The sequence below is a fragment of the Limulus polyphemus genome, unplaced genomic scaffold (assembly GCF_000517525.1).
Source record: "Limulus polyphemus unplaced genomic scaffold, Limulus_polyphemus-2.1.2 Scaffold1503, whole genome shotgun sequence".
Taxonomy (NCBI): Eukaryota; Metazoa; Arthropoda; class Merostomata; order Xiphosura; family Limulidae; genus Limulus; species Limulus polyphemus.
This window is the reverse complement of record NW_013667113.1, coordinates 91,814-108,837: the sequence shown is the minus strand read 5'-3', so window position 1 is coordinate 108,837 and position 17,024 is coordinate 91,814. Positions and strand designations below refer to the sequence as shown.

General features: G+C 32.4%; 1 protein-coding gene across 1 annotated transcript in view; it reads left to right on the top strand.

The window, feature by feature from the left end:
• LOC106463853 (neuroglobin-like) overlaps positions 1–17,024 on the top strand; it is a 165,595-nt gene that overhangs the window by 91,381 nt on the left and 57,190 nt on the right. The window lies entirely within an intron of this gene.

Below are 17,024 nucleotides of genomic sequence, written 5' to 3'. Positions count from 1 at the left end.
AAATTACTTCCATGTTACTTTTACAATAAATACGTCAAAGTCAACTTATACCACTAAATTACTTCCATGTTACTTTTACAATAAATACATCAAAGTCAACTTATACCACTAAATTACTTCCATGTTACTTTTACAATAAATACGTCAAAGTCAACTTATACCACTAAATTACTTCCATGTTACTTTTACAATAAATACGTCAAAGTCAACTTATACCAACTTTAGTTGAATGAACAAAAGCTCTGAAATTGATGGGTTTTATTTTCTTGTCCTCGTTATTGTATACTACCGGTTACCTGAAGAAAGCAAATACATTAAAATGTTTGACTTTATCTTCAAACAAATCTTTCTTCTTGGTTTCAAAGCTGTTTTCTCTAATTTTTTAGATTTTTTTTTCCAGCTTATGACTTGTAACTTCTGTATAGATTACCTGTCACGTGATGTCATCAATGCACTCATTTCGCTTGGACATATTGAAAACTTTTACATCCGAAGTCCGATGATATTTAGAGCTTATGGTTTTTGGCGTTTACTTATTTAGGTAATTTATAATTTTACGTAAATAGCTTGAAATCATTTCTCTTTCGGAGCTTTCGCGATTTATATATTGTATAAGAATATTTTTTAGTTTTTTCTAAAATTCTTCTCTGCAAAGGGTCTACGTTGATTTGTATTACATGACTTATAATGTGCATAACAATTACTTCCCTAAAAAAACAGTAGCATCAACATAATAGCGCACAAATGATTAAAGAATTGATCAAACATAAAAACTCGGCTAGTTTTGATAGAGCAAGCTTATCTCACGGTGAGTCAGCAGAATTTTTTATTTTTATTTCGCGCAAAGCTACACGAGGGTTATCTGCGCTAGCCGTCCCTAATTTAGCAGTGTAAGGCTAGAGGGAAGGCAGCTAGTCATCACCACCCACCGCCAACTCTTGGGCTACTCTTTTACCAACTAATAGTGGCATTGACCGTCACATTATAACGCTCCTACGCCTGAAATGGCGAGCATATTTGGTGTGACGGGGATTCGAACCCGCAGATTGCGAGTCGAGCTCCCTAACCACCTGGGAGTCAACAGTAAGTAACGGATTTACAACACTAGAATACGGGTCTCGATTCCTCATAGTACACAGATCACATTAGCCAAATGTGTAGCTTTGTGGTTACGCTATCGAAACAAGTCGGTTTGTTCATGTTTTAATCATTTATGTATTATTATGCTGATGTAGTATTGCTCTTTTATGAATAGGCACAATGTACTTGCTTAAATTACTTCCATGTTACTCTAACCTTTGCTACCCCTCAGTACTTGAGGTACGTTTGAAGTGTTCAGAATGTATCAGTCCAAGATACTAGTCAGGAAGGAAGGACATTGCAATGGAAAAGGAGTGAGGTTAGTGCGTATCGAGTTACAATTTCGATAAAAATATTTGTATGGCTTTTTCTCTTTCTCTTGAGGATGTATGTACTGTGGTCATATCATACATAGATGTTTGGAACTGCTTTACAACAGTTACATACAGTACAAACACAGTTAAAACCCTAACTCTAACCTTAATCTCGTGATCACAATACAATCAGAAAGGAATATGAAATTTTAATTTATTTTTCCATTTGTTCGCTTTCAATACTCTGTTCTTAAATAACGGTTGTAAGTTAACAGTACAGAAAGTTCGTAGTTCCATTTCCTGCTACAAATGTTGAGCATACTATCAAAATAAATTTGTAATCACAAGAGTTTTAAATCAAATCAAAAATCCTTTTAAACGTAGTGTTTTATCAAGAAACACAAATACATCTAAATCCTTTTTTATATTATTATTTACTTTATAGATGGCCCTATAAAAAAGATATCCGTATTATTACATGATACGTAATTCGCAAACGTAATATAAAACTTTAAATTTAGACGTTGGCGACTACACTTTGAGTTGAGAGACTATTGGAATCATCTCTGAAAATGTTGAACAGTGTCTATGTTTTTAACTCAATTCAATAAATTTTCACTTTTTACCTTCATTATTCAAGCAGGTTTAAAGAGATTTTGTTTATTTTTATAAATTAAAAACGTTGCACAGTGACATTTCGTGAAAAACATTTTTTGTAGTTTTAGGTAATTCCGTTTACCATTTATCTGGCAATAAACACGAAACACATAAAGTTTATTCGAATGTATATATATATATATATATAAAGAGCTTAGTAGGCCCTTAAATATTTTTCTTCAACTATAAACCAAGAAATAAGTTATGGTGATGGAGTAGACATCTACTATAAACTCATCCTAAACTCGTGATAGCGAAACGGAGACCAGAAGTCTGGTTTAGATAATACTTTGAAAAAGCTTTCAAAATCGCAAGATGAATATCAAAAGCACTGTGTTACTTTACTGTCATAGTAAGTCGTCTTAATTTAGAGGAGCTGACCACACCTGCTAAATATTGCACATTTCTAGAATGATATCACATCGTTCAGTAATGAGTATTTTCCTTAAAACACTCCTTTCTTATCTCTCTGAAAATATGTCAGTGAGTCGTAGTGAAAGGAATACACTTGACAACGCTTTCAACTCTTTTTAATAATGTCCAGTAATAACTTGGATATTTGTCTAGAATAGTTCTTTTTGTGGCATTATGCAGTTACGTCAAGGACAACTGATATGGGCCACCCTATATCGAATAGTTTATATGACAGGTATAAAAATTGTATGAGTTTGTGAAAATGGAAGAGTTTCGTTGAGCTAGACTAAAAAAAAAAAACGCCTGAAATGAATGTCTTGCAAATAAACTTACATTACCTCTTTCGTCTGTTTCTTGAGAAGAAATGAAAAAGTATACGTAAACTTTTTTATTAAGAAAGTAAATATGTTTAACATTGGAAACTGCCTTCTAATATTTTAGTAAAAATAAGTGACTTCAGTTGGAAACGCTTACACGTGGGGGATGATATTTTTCCACTAAGGCATACAATATCTGAATGTTGTTTTTTCGTGTATATATCTTTTTAAAAATACAAACACAGAACAATTCTTATTTTCTTCCCTTCTCTCTCTTCTACGTTTACTTGTCAATAACCATAAGAAGTTGTAAAATGTATCTAATAATTATATTCATTTTTACTTAAGCAACAAAATTCACAGCCAAGCCGGGCTGACCAAACTGTGGCCCTCGAGCTTTCAGTAAGATGACCATTTTACATAGATTCTGAACTTATCATTGACCTAAGTTGAAATCTTGAAATAATTTGGTTATACAACTACATCACATTCACTCTGAGACACATTTCGAAATATTTGACGTTATTTCGCTTGTTGCGATATCCAATTGCCTGTCCAATTTTATGTCCTAATTGTTCACTACGTTGTATTTGATTGACTACTAGATGGCGCTACTAACTTGAAAACAAACATGAAGCCAAGATTTTTAAGATACCCCAAATAATGTGGCGTTATTGTTCATTTAAATTCAGATTTCGTTGTTGTTGTTTTTCAAGTACAATAGATCAGGTAAACTGTTCAGAAGACATTTGAATCATCTAACACATTTTTTTCCTTAACTTTCAAACACGAAAAGTGTTTTAAATTTGCTTCAACGAAAACTAGAGACTTAGGTAAAAGTTTTGATGAATCAACTTTCTTCATGAACTGCATGCTTTAAACAATGAGAGGCGCTTCTTTATTTATGCTGTTTCACTCAGGCTTAGGTCATCAGTGTTAGACTTTGAAGCAGTTGATGTTCTTACGGTCAACTGTTCGCTTGTTACTAGCATCATAATTTGATTTTTAGTAAATTCAAAGTCTTCTTTTAAATATATTAATTTCTAACATATGGTAAATTTTTGTTTCTAACATTTATAGATAATAATTGCCCATTTTAATCAGCCATCCGTTTTAATATTGTGATATCAAGACAGTCACTTCTAATATATTTATAACATGAAGATTCATAATGAACGAACAATTACTGGAAAAACTGAGCATCAATTAAATACTTTAAATAAGCAACCTTTACAGTTCATAAATCAAGAACAACACTTAATATACACTTCTAAAGTCCATTAGTCAGGATTAACAGTTCGACTAGACAACCTTTACAGTTCGTAAAGCAAGAACAACACTTTATATACACTTCTAAAGTCCATTAGTCAGGATTAGCAGTTTGACTACACAACCTTTACAGTTCTTAAATCAAGAACAACACTTTATAGACACTTCTAAAGGCATTAGCCAGGATTAGCAGTTCGACTACACAACCTTTACAGTTCGTAAATCAAGAACAACACTTTATAGACACTTCTAAAGGTATTAGCTAGGATTAGTAGTTCGACTAGATAACCTTTAGAGTTCATAAAGCAAGAAACAAAAAATCGAAGCTAACACTGTTTAATAACAATTACAGCATAAAACAGTGAAATTTAATTGTTCCTACAAATCAAAAGACAACAAAAAGAAATTAATGATGGTAGGTTTACATTAAGTAAAGATAGAAAATATCTAAACTCACTTCAGTCCACAACTGAAGGAAGAGAAGTGAAAGATAACAAGAAATAGAAAAATAAAGGTTATAGAATTTAACGAAAAATATATACAAGTGCGAAAACTTAATTTCCCATACGCTTAAAAAACAGGAAACAGAAATCCTTAATAACATATTAATCCTTAATAACAGTAAGTACAAATACATAGACAGAAAAGTAGCTTGAATACTGCACGCCGACAAAACGTAAGAAGTTAAAACACTAGCACATTGGTTTTCTGTTTCTTATGGACATATTCAATTAGCAATACGACAAACTACGGAGAAAACCAATCATGTTTGAATAAGATTAAACAATGAAAAGAAGTAAGTAAAAATGCTTTATACGCTCTTACTAAATGGATTTATTTTGCAACATTTTGGCATTAGGCCCATTTATGGCAAAGAACAAAATATTTTATTATGGAAGTTATTTTGCATTATTAGTTTTAATGTAGAGATTTAGAACAAACCTAAATCGCCTCAGGTTTGTTTATTTGTAGTTAAGTACAAAGCTACACAGTCGTGTACCTGTGGTGTGCACACCACAGTTATTGAAGCCAAGTGTCTGGTGTTATAAGTCCGCTGTGTCACTGGGGGTACCTCCTAAGGTGATCAAACTTTGTGAGATATTGTTGAGAGAGAGCTAAACTCATGATTCGATGCAATCTAATCGTTACAGGTTTCACTTTATTGTGTACACATTTTTGAAATTATATACTTAATTACAGTTAGTTTGTTAAACAGAATCAGCGTACTTAACTTATAAGTTATTTTTTATTATGACTGATGCATTTAGTTTATTTTGGATCAGAAGTATTGATAACTACTTAAATATACTATAATTATTCAACAATACCATATCTTTTTCGGCTGTATTGTGCACTTTAAAGTTTAAGCAAACACGTTGTTTGCGTAGTTTCATTTAGTTTGTAGGTCATCCTTTTAAATTTACTGTACAGCTTTTCGAAACCAATATTTGATCAAATGTCGTCCTTACATTTTATTCGTATCTTCCTGTAGCCAAATCTTTAGTAGAATTTTCATTCAACACTAAATATCGAACTGTTTTTTGTTACTACAATTGATTTTAAATATATTTAACACCAGTCAATAATCAACATATTCAAGATAAAGTTATTTTTTTTATTGTTTACTTGGCTTGAAATAACTTCAAGCAGACTGTCGCCACTTAGTTCTCAATAGGTGTCGCCAGAGTCACAACTAAAAGAAGATAAGTGACTGATGAAGTAACTAACAAACCTCAATATGAATATAAATGTATTGGTTTAAATTTCTAATGTTAAATTGATTATATAAAAATTGCAAGTACTGATATCCAATAGCTCACCTCAACTAGATTAAAACTTCAGGCTGTTATCTAATAACTCAACTCAACTAGTAATGGCTGGAGACGGCTTGAATGAGTAATGAAGAAAAACTTTAATACAAGTTTAGCATAACAACAAATGTACAACGTTTCGACAAGGTTTTGTCATCATCAGGTACAAGTAGATTAACTCAACTAGATTAAAACTTCAGGCTGTTATCTAATAACTTACCTCAACTAGATTAAAACTTAAGAGTGATATCTAATAGCTCACCTTAACTAGATTAAAACTTCAATTTGATATCTAATAACTCATTCCGACCAGATTAAATCTTCAGAATGATATCTAATAGCTCAGCGATCGCAGAATCACTGCTTTTTCGCTATTAAACATATACATATTTGTGTGAATGCTTACGTATTGTTTTTTTACACTTTAATTTCCGACAGTGCAGGAAGAAATGGTTGCTTATCACAGATCTTATTAAATTTTCTTCTTTTATTTCTTCTTCCTCTTTAGCCATTATTGCGTTCGCGAACTGTGCTGCATTGCAAAAGAAAGTATATACAGATAGCTGAACTTTACATGGTGCAGTGTAGGAACAGTGGTACCTAGTAGAGCAGTAGAACCTGGTAGAAATTAACCTGCACAGATAGCTGAACTCTACATGGTGTCGTGTAAGAAACAGTGATCGCAAGTAGAAATGAAGCTGAACCGATAGCTGAACTTTACATGGTGCAGTGCTGGAACAATAGAGCCTGGTAGAAATATACCTGCACGGATAGCTGAACTCTACATGGGCAATGTAGGAACAGTGCTTTGTAGCAGAAGTAAAACCTGCACACATGATGAAAAACCAACGATTCATTGCAGGAGTAAACCGATATAGAATACTGACCTCTACATGGTGCGGTGCGAAGTCAGTGATACATTACTGAACTTGCTCAGATCGCAGAACTCTACATGAGTAGAGCCAATGATATGTAGAAGACGTAAGTCTACTGAAATTGGTGAAATTTACGTAATATATCGTGCATCCAGTGGTAAGTAACCTGCTCAGACGGCTACACTCTCCTAATCCACTACGCAGACAACGATTAAGTAATATAAATAAATCTGATGGTTTAATTCTACATAGTGCAGTGTAAAGACAGCGGTATGTATGTAGTAAGTGTAATTCTGATGGCTTAACTCTATATAATGCAATGTAAATACAGCAGTATGTATGTAGCAGAAGTAAACCTGAACTCTTCACAGCGTAGTGTAGAGATAGCGACATATATGTAGAAGAAATAAACCTATTCAGTTAGCTGAACTCTGGATAGTAAATTTCATGACTGAACTCTGTATAGTATAGAATAGTATAGTGTAGAGACAGCAGTTAAGAAGTTGACGTAAACCTGATGACTGAACTCCATATAATGCATGCAGTGTAGAACCTAAGTGAAATATTCGTTAATATAAAATAAAATCACGTTTTCCTAAGGTAAGATTGTGCTTCTATTCCTTTATCATTTTTTGTACTTTGTGATATCTTCTACAATGATGGCTAAGACAGAAATTAAAACATGTTGCGGGGTGTTTTTCAATACAAAGAAAAGACACTTCTTATATCAAGGGAACGAAAACATCAACATTAAAGAAAGTAATGTATCACCGACTATAACAGAATAAAGAAGTAACCTAAGCGACGCCAACTATCAGTAGGTATTTCTTTTACTAGAAATACAATGAACATCGAGCTTATACTGACAAGTACCTAAATATATACGCCAGCAAACAATATTTCTCTGGAGACCTTGCACGTGATGTTTCACATTCTGAGTAGTAAGGTCAACAGATTTATTCCTCGAATGTAATCCTATATGTTTCAATATAATTGTACGTTCAGGTTTTCACACTAGAAACGAAATGGAAAGGTTCAATCTTATCGATGATTATCGGACACTTATTTATTCACGGATAGAAAAAGATAACTCTATACTATCTATATATCCGCATACGTCAGCAATTAAATATACATTATCAAAGTTAGAGAATCCAAAGAGTGTTTAAGTACATTTCTAAGTTTTTTATTCTTGTGAGATTCCTTAAGATAAATAATAACAACGATATAGCAAGAACATGTTTTACTTATAACAGATGACTAATCTTCAATAATAAATGCCATGGATGGATGATATCACATATCATTTATCAAAACCTCGATCTCTGATTGGTAATTAAATAACCACCGAATTACACAGGTATACATACTCTTTAATAAAAGCATAAATAATTAAGAAAGCCACACAAGTACATATGTGCATATACATTGAAAATCGTATAGAGTTGAAATAACTAGGCTAGTGTATACGTACATATACATTGAAAATCGCAACTATTTGAGAATACAGGACAAATACATTTGCATATAGCTTGAATTAACAATATTTCTTAGAACATATTGTTACCCCTGTCTGTAAAGTGTCAAATTTTGAAATGCTGCCGGTATCTTTCCAATGCTCACATTCTGAAGTAGAACGAAAGCATTTAACGATATTGTGACGTTTCATGTTAACTTGCCATCATTTCGCGCTTTCAATTTCGGCGAACAGTGTAGCGAAGATCATAAGAATAAAACTAACATGCTGCTAAAAAAAAGATGATCTTCCTTTGCTGCTAAAAAAAAAGATGATCTTCCTCGAAGATTAGTTTTCTAAATGAATATAAAGTAGATCCATTACGTACGAATAGAGATAATTTACATATTTTCAAACTAGATAAAAAAATATTCATGTTGTTCCATATCGTTTCTTTTAAACATTATAAGTGTAAAAAATCATGTTACTTTATGAGAAGGATAATTATAAACACATTACTTTAGAAAATGATAGAAGCTAAACTACATCTGTCAGCTTTGTAATGGAGTTTCAATCACTTACTTTCAACATCTGATAATCCTCAATTGCATCAAAAACATTTAGGGTACTATAAAAGCTATTCCATTTCGAAACGCACGTCTAACGTTGCGTGATCCATCGCGAATGATTAATATAGTTTATTGGAAACGTATTGCTTAAAATAACTTTGGGTAATTGGTAAATACGTATGCTCAATGGTTTCTAGCGATCTTCGTCAAATAAGTGAGTTTAAATTGACTTCAAAAATTGTCACTTAAAAGTAATATCGCAAAAAATAGTTATTGTACAGTATGAGATACTAATAAACAGGTTCATTAAATTCGAGATTGGGGGATTCCACAGTATGGGATTCTGCAGAAGCAAGCAACTGAATTCCAAACTATTAAACATCGTACAGCTATATATACTCGAGAAGCACGTGTCTGAAATCAGGAGTTGTAAGAAATAGTACAGTAAGAGTTATGTTTGAATCAAACCCCTGAAAACAATTATCGGATAATGCACAGTATAAAGTACCGAAGAAAACATAACCTGAGTTTAGAGTTAACAGATATTTCACAGTATAAAGTACTGAAGAAAACATAACCTGAGTTTAGAGTTAACAGATATTTCACAGTATAAAGTACTGAAGAAAACATAACCTGAGTTTAGAGTTAACAGATATTTCACAGTATAAAGTACTGAAGAAAACATAACCTGAGTTTAGAGTTAACAGATATTTCACAGTATAAAGTACTGAAGAAAACATAACCTGAGTTTAGAGTTAACAGATATTTCACAGTATAAAGTACTGAAGAAAACATAACCTGAGTTTAGAGACAGACATTGTCAGCATCAGCTACTGAAGAAATAGCAACTGGAATCAGGATTACCAGATATTTGCACAGTGTGATATATTTATAGAAACAAAATCTTGGAATAAAGATTAGAAGATATTCTATAAATAATCATTGTAGAAACAGAATCCTGAAATCAGGCTTATAAGATACTGCATCGAGTGAGTTGTTGGAGAAATAGAATCCTTAAGTGAGTTATTAGATATTGTACAGTATAAATTCCTGGGAGAAAAAGAGACTCCTGATATTAATACTACCCGATACTGTCTTACATTTAATACTAGGGAAACGATTACTAGAGCTAACATTCTTTCTGGGAACACGATGCAAAGTTATCTATGTACAGGCAGTATAAAAGATACAATTGTTCACACACCCTGGTTAAAATTATCGAAACTTTATCATAGTCGGTACTCAAGTCATGTGGCGCCATCTATTAGTAGAGAGTAGTGGCTTTCGTCCACATTTCGAGTCAGATTTTCTAATGTTTACTGCTACATGGTATTAGAAGAGATTTGTGTTGTTACCACTTTACAATATTCTTACCTTGTCCCGTGTAGCATTCTAAATTTTATGATTAAATATTAACAATGTACTATAATGTGAGAATTTTAATAAATTTCAGTTCGTTTTACCTTCAATACTTTTTAATGTAATATTTTTATGGGTTTTTTTTTCCTGAAACCTTGGAATTTAGAAACGTTCGAGAGGTATGAAGGGATATTATATCCAACCTAACATTTTAAATGTTTTGTACCTGTTAAGTACAAATGGCAGGCTCTTACCAAGGAGTAGCCGATGTGTCAGAAGAAACAGAAAAGTCTATTCTAATAAAACAAAGAATTGTGGTGTAAAGAGCTGAGCATATTTTTTCAATGAAAAACTCAAATTCTTCTAATAAATTAAAAATACTTTTAGAACTTTTGCACGTTAAAATATTAATTTTGTCAAGCGTTAGAGTATTTTATTGGAGTATTCGTGAGGCCATGTGCGATTGTTATAATAATAGCAGTTTATATTTTAATGTAAATAAAACAAACGTTCTTTAAAGTTTTACTCCTGGCTGAAAATGTGGGGATTTAAGTTTCTAGAAAAGTAAGTTCAATAAAGAAAAGTTATAGAGTGAGCTGTCTGAATATATTCTTAAAGCTGTATATATATAAATATGAATGTTGAGAATTACAGTAATATAATTATCAGAGAAAAATCTAAATGCTTTCTTTAAAATTCTATATAGAGTTTAAAAGAAAGTCATGGTTCAAAGGTTCAAACATTCCTTCGTCTAAAAAGAACTAGTGAGCTTTAAAAAACCAGCTTATTCTGAAACCCAGAAGTAGAATATATAATATTAGATTAATGTATAATAGCTTTAAACTGTTTGAATACTACAAACCTCATGCATTAAGTCACATATGTACTTTCTTAAAATATAGGGAATTGAAATTCCGATGTATTTATACAATTCTTTCTCAGTATGCAATATAAGGACGCATGGAATTAACTCTGAACTTCAGCTGTATGCCTTGTATACTGTATCCTTTGTTCTAAATGATTCAGTTCTATCAAGTCTTAACGGCACTGTTTAGAATAAAGAAGAATTGTTTTGAGAATTCAACAATTCTAATTTTTCTCCAAAATTCTATAGGATCTATTTGGCAATATTCTTTCAATATAATAAAATAAAATAAAATTTTTCCCCATAAGCATATTGTGTCATACGAATCTAATACCAATTCAGAATCTTAATATCTGTTGCATATTCTCGCCTATTTTCTAACTTTCGTTTGAGATTAATAGTGATGTGAAAGTAATGTAGCAAGTATGTATGAAAATGAAATAATCATTATTTTAGATCAATTTTCGCCCATTAATATAAATGTAAGTAGAAATAGACGCATGCCTTGAAGTGATAAGAAAAGAATTCATGTGCTGATGTTAAGATGGAAGGATGTATTTGGAGGCATAATTTGAGGACTTGTTTAACATAATCAACCGTTGGGTTTGGTTTGTTATGAATTTCGCGCAAAGCTACACCAGGGCTATCTGCGCTAGCCGTCCCTAATTTAGCAGTGTAAGACTAGAGGGAAGGCAACTAGTCATCACCACCCACCGCCAACTCTTGGGCTACTCTTTTACCAACAAATAGTGGGATTGATATTATAACGCCCCCACGGCTGAAAGGGCGAGCAAGTTTGGTGTGACGGGGATTCGAACCCGCGAACCGCAGATTGTGAGCCGAGCGCCGGGCCTACCAACCGTTGGGTATCAGTATGGAAGAATGAAGGTGGACACAAAACTTAAAGTCGTGTCATAAAGATCAATATGCAATAATGAATTTGGGAAAATAAATAGGAACTTAGTAGGGAATATTCCCTATTGTTCGGTGTCAAAATACAAGTTTGAATTTAAGTGTCCTTATGAACATTTGGTCAAGAACGCATCATTTGAGAATTATCCATGAAGATTCATATTTTGGTATTACAAAGCAGGCATGGATTTAGACAGTCGGTCCATTTCCTTTCCTTACTGTAGAAATAATATATATCCTAAATATAAAATAGACATCAATTTTTGTATCTGTAATTTTCAAACAGAGAGAAAGAAAGATAGGAATATTACCAATAAGGTTCTATATATGTATGAATGTTTTGAAGAAAATCCAACTAGTGTGATCGTAAGATTATCACACGGAATTGTAATACTATCACAAAATCCCTGAGGTAGTTTAGACGTTCTTGGAACAGGTGTTATATGGTCACTTAACTAAAGTAATGTATATTATGTTTACTTTGCAATTGCGAGGATAGTTAATACAAGTTAAAGCCATTGAACTGTAAAACACCCAAAGGTAGTTTATATGTGTGTTTTTGTAGCGATGGGAATGAATTACGTGTTTGACATCTGTTTCATGTATAGATCTAGCGGATATAATCTTCATAACAGACTAGTAGAAATTAGTTTCAGTTGTTTCTCTCCTGATCATCTACTTGAAAAAAGGTTTTTCACTAGCAAAGCAAGCTCTAGATCTCTGTAACGAAGACATTGAACAAACAGAACAAGCTGCATGTTAACTAATAAGGCCAATTGGTTTTGAAACCACATAAGCGAAATTACTAAACTAAATGTTAAACTGGTTTCTGAACCATTCATTAATATTCTATGTACGTGATTAGATCAAATAAAACATTTTTGTTTGTTCAAATAACCTTTCTTATTATTTGTGTGCACTACTCTCGAAGAATTTATATTCTAAAGGAAATAACGAATCTGCAGGTTACCAAACAACCTTTACTAAAAAAATAATTTTGTAATAGGGGCGTCGAAAAATTAGCCTGTCCCCTATGACACGTCTTTACAGGTATCGCCATTCAACTGTATAAATGTATAACCTACGACATGATTATGCAACCATGGATAAACACGCATGACTTGAAATTGTAGTGTTAAGAGGATCACCTGCTGAATGTTAATATGTAAGACTAGATACAGATGCATGATTTGAAGTCTTGTTGGTAAGAAAGTTCACCTGTTAATATGTAAGACTAGTTACAGGTGCATGATTTGGAGTCTTGTTGTTAAGAAAGTTCACCTGTTAATATGTAAGACTAGTTACAGGTGCATGATTTGAAGTCTTGTTGGTAAGAAAGTTCACCTGTTAATATGTAAGACTAGTTACAGGTGCATGATTGAAGTCTTGTTGGTAAGAAAGTTCACCCTGTTAATATGTAAGACTAGATACAGGTGCATGATTAGAAGTCTTCTTGTTAAGAAGGTTCACCTGTTAATATGTAAGACTAGATACAGATGCATGATTTGTTAAGAAGGTTCACCTGTTAATATGTAAGACTTAGTTACAGATGCATGATTAGAAGTCTTCTTGTTAAGAAGGTTCACCTGTTAATATGTAAGACTAGTTACAGGTGCATGATATGAAGTCTTGTTGTAAGAAGGTTCACCTGTTAATATGTAAGACTAGATACAGGCCCATGATTTGAAGTCTTGTTGTTAAGAAGGTTCACCTGTTAATATGCAAGACTAGTTACAGGTGCATGATTTGAAGTATTGTTGTTATGATGGTTCACCTGATGGATGTCATTATGTATGACTAGATCAGGTGCATGACCTGAAATCCTATTGTTAAGAAGGTTCGCTTGCTGGATGTTAGCATGTAAGACTAGTTACAGGTACAAAACTTAAATTCTTATTGTTAAGAAGTTTCACTTGCTGGATGCCACTATGTAAAACTGGATACAGATGCATGGCTTGAGACCTTGTGAAGAAGATTCATTTTTCCTGTGTAAATAATTCAAGTTTTAATAAGTTCATGAAGCTTTATCTTTAAAATGGTTCATCTGCTGCATTCCAGTTTGTAAGGATGAATACAGTTGCTTGACTGAATAATGTTGCAACACAACGATGTACAAATGGGAAATTCTTTTTTGAAAGTTCGGCCTCAAAACAGTACGTTATGAAAGTGACAGTTAGTCCAGTTATTAGATTCAATGAGCTAGACAAAACCCTTGTGGCGGTGGGCAGTGTTGATTGACTACCTAACTTCCCCCTAGTCAGTATTCAATATTAAGAACGGTTATATCCGAACTCTGGGGGTCTCTTATCAGGCCTTTTGGTTTAGGTTTTTAGGGCTATCTGCGCTAGCCGTCCCTAATTTAGCAGTGTAAGACTAGAGGGAAGGTAGCTAGTCATCACCATCCACCGTCAACTCTTGCTCTTTCAGCAACGAATAGTGGGATTGAGCGTCACATTATAACGCGTCCACGACATGGGACGGAATTCGAATCCGCGACCCTCAGATTGCGAGTCGAGCGCCCTAACCACTTGGCCATACCAGATACATATGGTACTATTCAGTTCAAAAATTTAAATTCCTTGCAGAAAAGAAAAAGTTTTCTCTAGATACGTATAAAATGCAAAGAATATATCAGTTGCTTAAGAGAAATTAGTGACATTGAAATCTAATTTTATTTAATAGCATTTGCATATTTTAATTCAGCCCATAAAATTTTTTCCCAATTTTTATAGACTCTCATAAACAGAAAATACCCACAAGATAACCCGAGTGCCAGTCATAAATAGATATATTATTGAACAATAAATTAATTAATTAATATTTCTTTCATTAAGTTTAACGCAATTTACACTTATTTTAATATACAGTTTTCAATTAATTTGTTTTTTATATTTTTATTTTATGTATAAAAATAAATACTCTTTCTGGTTCTTCACTGTGAGTTATCCATTTCTTTAATACTAACATAATATTTATATTTTTGTTACTAAACAGTAATTTTTTCAGCATTTTGCTGCTTGATATAAATAATTTTTTTCTAAATATTTCATTATTCACTTTAGAAAGTTTTGAATGACTATCTACTTCGGCTCTTGTTTAATATATTGATTTTATCCTTTTGCCAGCTTTGAATAATTTTAGTGTAATTCAGTATGATCATACTGCGATAATGATAATATTTTTGCAATTGTATTAAAACGCTTAAATATGTTAGATAGATAACTCACCAGCAGATGATACCATATTGTAGAATCGAATCAAACCAAACACAATAAATATTTTTAATTTTAATCTCAGATAAATATTTTTTTGATTTTTTTTTGTTGATATATTTATTTTTTCTTGTTTAACGTGTTATTTCTAATTCAACCTATACATTAATATTTCTCCAAGACTTTTATTACTTTCTTATTTTTGTGGAATTGGGTTACTATTCATATTTTTCTTAACAGTTTGTTTGTAGTTAAGCGCAAAGTTACACAAAGGTCTATGTTGTACTCTGCCCATCACAAGTATCGAAACCCGATTTTTAGCGTTGTAATTCCGCAGACTGTGCCACTGGGGGAGAGCGGGGGCTTTCTTAACAGATAGATATTTACAAATACATACACAACGTTCACAAATTTCTGGTTCGTCTGGTTGGTGATTTGATTATAGAATGATACCGAGACATCTGCAAAACACAGTATTTCTCCATTAAACTTAATCTCACAGAATTCATTTAAATATAATAATAAAAAAGGAATGGGCCCAAAACTTGGGGTACTCTGGCAGTTAAGTTTATTTTATCACTTACATTAATTTAACTACTTGTTTTCTATTTAATATATATATATGTACCTCTTCTTCCATTTTATTAAAAACAAATTAGTAAAAGTTGTTGTGCCATCATTTCAAAAGTTTTTTATGTATCCAGAGAAAGGGCATAGGATATTTAATCATCATTAATCAGTTGACGTAATCTATTAATAAATGCAATTAGTCCATCTTCTGTGTTCATATTTTTGAGATATAATTTTTTTTTATACATTTGAAGTTAAGTGCAAAGCTACACGATGGGCTATCTGTGCTCTAGCCACCATGGGTATCGAAACCCGATTTTATGTCTGCAGACATACCTGTGTGCCACTGTGGGGCCAAGATATCTAACTTGAGGGTTTAAGGAAAACGTATTGAATCTAAAAAGTATTTCTTCTTTAACAATATTCTCTAGAATTTTTGACATAACTGAAGATAAACGATCAGTCTATAATTATTCAAGCCACTTTTGTTTACTCCTTAAATGTTGGTATAATAACAGCATTTTTTAAAATGTCTGGGAAAACTCCTTTTTTACATTAATATATTAACTAGATACGTTATTACCTTGTAACGGACTAAAATAGAACACCAATACAAACCGGGTCGAACAAAAAAACATTAAACTGTAACAACAACAAAAATCGAAAATAAAGCTTTCAAACAATTAGAATAAATATTGTGTCATTTACAGATATATATAAAAAACAGTTAGCAAACTATACAACATAAATATCGATGTTATTAATTTCAATAAATAAAAGAATTAGGTAAATAAATCAGAAGAAAAAACCTAATTCCCCAAAAAATAATATTCCAAAATTAAACAACTTCTCAAGATCAATAACAATATCGAGCAGCAATCAACAGTAATTCCTTCGTTCTAACTATACCTTTTGAATTTAAGATCAAGGAAGCGTTTTTATTTAGTGGTTAGACCACGAGGTTACATCTCATGTGACTAGCTAAGTTACATAATCCTCCGCAACATTAATATCTGTACGTCACCACTAGGGGAAGCTTTTGTCAGTTTCATAATATTAGGTCGTCAAGAAATGAATACCGCTTTTTTTTTAGTTGAAAAATCCCGAACAACTTATATATCAAAACAAAACATTTATTAAATCTAATAGTCTTCATTCTTATTGATTATGCTTTTCCATCTTACAATCAGGTTGTTAATGCCCTGATTTGGCTTTGAAGCAAAAAACATGTCGATGTCCTCTTTAACACCTTCCACACTTGCATACGTTTTCCCATTAACATGGTGTTGCAGCGAACGAAAAAGATGGTCATCTGATGGCGCCATATCTGGAGAATATGGTGGG